Genomic DNA, 7,104 nt, shown 5'->3' on the forward strand with positions numbered 1-7,104 from the left:
TAAATGTAACAAAATTGCATCCATTTTTCTCAGCAAACCATATTTATACATCACATTCCATTTTACATATATTTCTTCTACTGTGAATGAACGCCACAATTTTTCTCCGTGTATTTTCTCTCCTTTGGGGCTTATGGTGACCGCCTCATGGAACTAGGTACAGTAGTATTCAAAATTCAAATATGTCTGTATTAAGTACCACACATTTTTATTAAACCCTTGTAGGCTTGTAACACAGATTGGATTGTTAGCGAGAAAGCTATATTTGTATTTCCGAACGGTAAATGCTGGAAGTAATATATATATATATATATATATATATATATATATAAGGACCTTTGGAAGGGCGGTTGCTCCCTCCGCCCTCCCCGTGGTTCCTCCAGTGCTTACAGTACAACGTACAACGCATGGTCGCTTTGATGTTATTATTTTCGTGAACAATAAATTTAAAAATTCTATCTCAGTGAGTTGATTTGTTATTTAACTCAAGTTCTTGTGTAGCCAAATGACGCATTAATCTTAAATAAAATGGTTTTGATACAACGGGTACAATGGTATAAGTTATGACTAGGCCTATATCTAAAAGAAATTGATAAGTTCGCTTATGTTGTTTTCATTTTCCTGTATGTAACAAAGTTATGAATGTAAAGGAGGAGGCGATAGATTCCCATATGGACGGCTTGTCTAAAAGTAAATTACTACCGGTATATATTTCAAAGAACAGATAATCCTAAAATTCAGAGGGAGCAACTGCTCCATTGCTCAAGCTGCAAGCGGCTTTGTTCATAGGAAAACAGATACAAAGGGCATTATGCAGAGTCGTTTGGCGCCATACTAAAGAGTTTGACTAACATGTTTCTTGCAGTAGTCAAGCATTTAGTATGACCCTAATCATAAGTCAAAACGACTGTGCATAAGGCTGCAATAATTTACCATATATTTGCGTCGATTGCATTATTCCGTATTAGTTGTCAAAAAAAATTGTTAGTTTCAAGCAAAACACATAAAGAAATTGTACGGGTGTCTATCAGGCCCGTGCCGGGATGCCAACGAGGGCGGTGGACAAGTCTACCAAAAGGGCGCCTATACAAAGATAAATACTTTATATATATATATATATATATATATATATATATATATATATATATATATATATATATATATATATATATATATATATATTAGCGATGGCCAAAATTTTCCGGATTCCGGAAATTTTGTTTTCCGGAATCGGAAAATTTACTTTCCGGAATTCGGAAAAAATCCGGAATTCGGAAAAATTCCGGAATTTGGAAAATTCCGGATTTCGGAAAAAATCCGGAATTCGGAAAAAATCCGGAATTTAGAAAAAAATCGGAATTTTTCCGATTTTACTTTTCTGATTCCGGAAAGTAAAAATTCTGGAATTGGCCATTCCTAGCTAGTAGCTGTTAAAAGAGAAACACAATAATGAATATATACCTATACTGTATTAGTTTCTTGTAGTTGGATATGTCTTTATCACTTACGTAGACAATTGCTACTGCAGTTATTTACTGCTTTATGAGGAAGGTCTTATTTTCACACACAAAAAAGTCGCCGGTATGTCTCAAACATTATCGCGTTTCCACCTGCAGCTGCTCCAAAGCACTGCAAACTACTTTTTCACCAGGCGAAAGGCAGTGAAGGAAAAGAAATCTCAACAAATATTCTAATAACATTCGCTTATTGTCAACATACCTACAGTGAGCGCAGAAAGTGTTCGTACACCGCGCATACTTTATATTGGAAACAGCTAGCATGAGAACGGGAGGTGGAAAATATATATATATAACCAGAATTAAGACTACACATTCATACATTTTATTTCTATATACAAGAGAAAGGCCAAACAAAGACAATCACTGTTTTGTTCAGAAGAAAGAGAGAATTCCTTTTTTGTAAACGCAAAAAGTCACCGTACACTTATGCTTGAATTAATGCTTATAAAGTAAAATGAAATGAAATCTTTAAGTTTTACGTCCCACGGTTATGCCGGTGAGGCTAAAGGAGACGGTGATAATGAGAGATGAATGAAAATGGTGGAATGAAGAGTGGGAGGAAACGGGAGAACCCCGAGAAAACCCACGAGCACGGTGTTTGTCCACCACAAAGTTCACTTGGCGGGGGCTGGGATGCTTATAAAGTATATTACGTTATTTAATATTTAGTGGGATTACCCTGTGCGTTAATGATTGTCTGTAGTCTTCGTGGCATTGATTTCACCTGTAGTAGTTCGTAGTTCAGTAGCTTCGGGACTGATTATGTTCCATTCTTCTTAAATATCTTTTCTCAGACCTTCTTTAGTAGAGAAGCTGTGCCTTCTGATTCTTGTTTCCAGAACAGACCATAGATGTTCTATGGGGTTCATGTCTGGGGATTGGGGAGGTGTGCGAAGCTGTTTCAAGGTATTATAGAGTAGCCACAATCGAGTATTTTCCGCTGTATGTTTGGAGTTGTTGCCTTGCTGAACAATAAATTGTTTTCTGCGCACTATTATGGAGATTTTCCTTTAATATGTTAATATACACTTTGTGGATCATCACTCCATCGATAAAGTGGAGACGACCCACTCCTGAGGCACTCATTCAACCCCAGACGAGCACCGTGTCTTACTTTAGGGACGAGATTTTGAGGATTCATCTCTGTATTCACCTTGCGCCATACCATACGCCTCCCATTGGATTCGATAAGATTAAATTTACTTTCGTCCGAAAATATGATCCTATTCCAGAAAGAAGCCTGATCCCTTATCTTTATACTCTTTTTCAAACTTTAGTCTCTTTATACGATTTGTCTTGTTCACCCATAACATTTTTCTGGCTATCCGACCATGATACCCTGCAAATATTCCGCACTGTACTGGCTGATACTTTAACACCGCGTGTTTCCAGATTCGTTGCCAATTGCACAGCACTACTTTTCGGAACCTTTTTTCTTTCCCTAATAATGTAACGTTTATCTTGTTCACTCAACACTCTTGGTATTCCAGTTTTTTTTTTTTTTTTTTTTTCGCACAGTGATAGAAACATTATACATCGCAATTATTGTTTGTACTGTTGAACGAGGCCTGTCTGCAAGGTTTGCTATCTTTCTGAAATACGTACCTTTCTTAAACAATTTAATAATTACTTTTCCTGTCTCCTCATTTGTTTCTGTTCGGTTGCTTCCCATTTTGACAGCCCACCGTGCAGTTTTTTCACTCCTATTCACAACTAAACTCATTCTGTTATTCGTCAAGCTATACAGAGGTGTATACTCAGGTGAATACTAGTGAACCCCAGTTGTGGTATCTTTGTTTCGTATTCGTACGTCAGGTGTACGATCTCTTTTTGCGTTTACTCTATACACTTTCTACGGAATTTATTTACTTTCTGACCATTAAACTTGTCTTTGTGGTTCTTTATTGATATATTCATAAAGCTTAGTTTTCATTATTCATATTGTGTGTGTTATTACACTTCTTAAATTTTCTGTTTCTGTTTCGCAGGCATTCTCGTTTCAATAGCATAGGTGTACGAACACTTTCTGCGCTCACTGTATGTACAGTAAATACAAATTTACAATTTTGACTTTACGAAGTATACAATGTAATTGTTGAATAATTAACATAAGCAGGCATTCATTAATTTATATTAATATAATAATTAATAAAACTAATAAGCGGGTGATTGATGACTCAGTGGTAGAGTTTTCATCTATGGTATTCTAACCCAGGACATGTGGGTTTTCGATTGCTAATTTTGAGTTCGAAAATTTTCCCGGTAGTAGGCCTACTCTTGGTTCCCTTTCTTATATTTGTTCCATCATCACTCATTAGCGAATTTAGTTTATCAAAACTCTATAGCCATATATTCATTCTGTCCGTCAGTGAAACAAACAGTCTCAAGAACTATCTGATGGATTACCATCAATTTTGGCCACGATGTACAGAGTCAATAGTTAAGAATCGAGTTCCCTGATGAATGTAATATTCAAACCGGAAGCGGTACAAATCAACCATTTCCGGTTTTAACGTTAATCATTATATAGTAAATACGGTAATAGATAGCGAGAAGCGGTTTCCAGTAATCGACATAAGCTATATAACATTCATGTAAATAGAATGTTACCCAATTTGCGCATCTGCTGAAAATAATGAGCTTAGGTATTTAGAGAGCATTTTCCGCTTTAGAAAATGTGTGCTTGGTAAAGAATGTAGAGAATTAGCTGAGTCAGGCACGTAGCCAGAATGTGGTAATAGGAAGGGGGGTCTGTCACGAAATACTGTGGTTATTTCCAGGGGCTCAATCATTCTAAACTATTTTATTGTCAACATATATTGGTTCGTTTAGCCAAGATTTCTAATGGAGGGATGATATGAAATATTGTGGTTACACACCAGAGGCTCGATCAATCTAAATATTTTACTGACAACATACCCATATTAATTGGTTAGGACAATAAAATGAGGATATATTAGTAAGTATTTTAATAAGAAGCTATGAAGAAATCTCGAGTAAAAGAATATAAAAAAAGTATTGAAAAAGATATAGTCTTCCGAGGTCATTCGAACGGTGTCGAGAATTTTGCGTCTGGGAAATTTGCGCCCTACCTCAAGAACAGGGAAAATTGCGCCCTACCTCAAGAACAGGGAAAATTGTGCCTGCGATGTACCTCCACCGGGAAGTTTGAGCCCTGCGAAATAAAAGAACCTATTGAAGCTTACGCATTTGCTCGGAGGGGCTGACATTACAGCATAAACAATCCTCCCCCCACAACCATGCCATTTGTGATTTATTTTCATTGTGGCTATATAAGGGGAGAATAAACTTCAATATAAGCCAAAAGAACACAACGGATCAACGCAATCACTGCTTTTTCCAGAGATGATTTTGGGGGAACACTGGCCTCCCCAGAGCTCTCAGAGTGCCCCCTCGGAGGAGACCAAAATAATACGTCTATAATATAATAATAAATAGAATAGTACCAGCAGTGACCCCCCCTCCGGAATACTAAGTGTGCCCCCCGGAACATTTTTTCTGAAAGAACGACTGAACGCAATTGTGTGTTTGAAGTGTATTCCAGCAAGTAAACACACTGTACATAGTTTTCTTGATAATATTACTGAACTGATTTTACATTCACTTTACATTTTATTTTCTTTATTTTGTGTCCTGAAAAGCCAAACAACTCGCAATGATTGTGAACAGAGATATCTGGGTAGAGCCAAACAGCCTTTTGTAGATTAAATTATACTCTTTGATTATATTAATAAATAATTATTTAATATATATCAGTCATTTATACTTTTATTGTAAATTTTGTAGTATAATGAAAAATTGTATTTGTATGGATTGCCCTTTAGTTAACTAAAATTGTATTTTATTTTCATTTGTTCGGAATATTATAACGGATGGAGTAACTCACTGAGACGATGAGAGGCAAGCCTAGTTCAAATGTGAGTGGAAGTTATTTTACACAATACAAAAATAAGTTGAATTGTAGGGCGCTAACATCCCAGTGCAAATATATAGCCGGCGCATTTTCCCCTCTTTTTGTAGTAGGGCGCAAATTTCCCAGGCGCAAAATTCTCGCATTCAAGGAAAAAATAATGTCCGTGAAGTTGACAAGCCAGTTATGTCAGACTCCAATTTCGACTTTAAACGTCGCTAGTGCTATGTTAGTGTTCGATAGTGACGCAAATCGTTAGTACTCCAAAGATAACGTGTGCTTTTTTAAATAATGGATATAAGTCTTCTAACTGCATGCCAACACGCCCACTTCTAAGAATCATCTCAAAAATGAGGTTAACCGCTAGAGCAAGTAAGTGCTCATTAGTGCCATTAACATTAGCGTTAATGCCTCCATCGTACGGCCCTTTGAGTAATAATAACACAACCCTCTTTGCTAGAGTCTCAATGCGTCCCTATATTCTCGCGAACATTCTGACATGCCCAAGTTAGTTTTTTTTTTTTTTTTTTTTTTGCAACTATTGATTATCTGTTATTGTTTATTGCTAGTCTGCAGAGTAGTCCTTACATTAATATGCCATTGTCCTTGATAATCATTGCGTATTTACAAGCAGTTTGTTATTACTGTTAGAAGATATCAAAAAACAACAGATAAAATCTACTACTTAACGGTTCATATTTTTCTTTTACAGTACATAAACGATTAATAATAATAATAATAATAATAATAATAATAATAATAATAATAATAATAATAATAATAATAATAATAATAATAATAATAATAATAATAATAAGACTATTCCAGCATAAAAGTTATCAATTGCATCACACTGGCAACAAGCGACGCATATTTTAACTTCATAAAAGTTCGTTTCTCACGATTTTCTGGAAAACTACGTATGATAACATCATGTCAAGTTGTTTATCTCAGTGTGATATATGTATTACCTCTGGACAATATCACAGTAAAACAAAAATTAAATATTAGGAGTACATCGTACTTTTGGACTATATCTCATTAACCATGGGAAGATTGAGTAGTGTATACTTTAGGATGTAAGTTTCAGCTTAACTTGCATCATACATTCTTAGGATTACAAAAAGGAAATTTGTTCGTTTGCATTTGAACAAAATTCTCAGGATTACAAAAAGAAAAAATAATTTTTCCGAATTCCGGAATTTTTCCGAAATCCGGAATTTTTCTGAATTCCGGATTTTTTTGAATTCTGGAATTTTTCCGAAATCCGGAATTTTTCCGAATTTCTCTGAATTCCGGAATTTTCCGATTTTACTTTCCGGATTCCGGAAAGTAAAAATTCCGGAATTGGCCATCCCTAATATATATATAGTCTGAGTGTGTGTGTGGTGTAATTTAATCAATGTAGTAAACGCCGGGAGGTGATTCCTGTCCCCAACATGCAATGAAAACGAAACGTATACACCAACCGGCGTGTAGAAATGCCTCAGAGCTATGACCACCCGAAAATTTTCGAAAAAGTGCAAAAACAACCATCTGAAGAATAAAATGTCGGATCGAAATCGGGCAAAAGGGAATGTCCATTATTTTTAGCTGTAGATTAAATTTGTGTACAATCGGATGTATACTGGGGCGGTGCAAGGATGACTCCGA

Source organism: Thermobia domestica, chromosome 9, assembly GCF_964235325.1.
Source record: "Thermobia domestica chromosome 9, izTheDome1.hap1.1, whole genome shotgun sequence".
In the NCBI taxonomy this organism is placed as follows: domain Eukaryota; kingdom Metazoa; phylum Arthropoda; class Insecta; order Zygentoma; family Lepismatidae; genus Thermobia; species Thermobia domestica.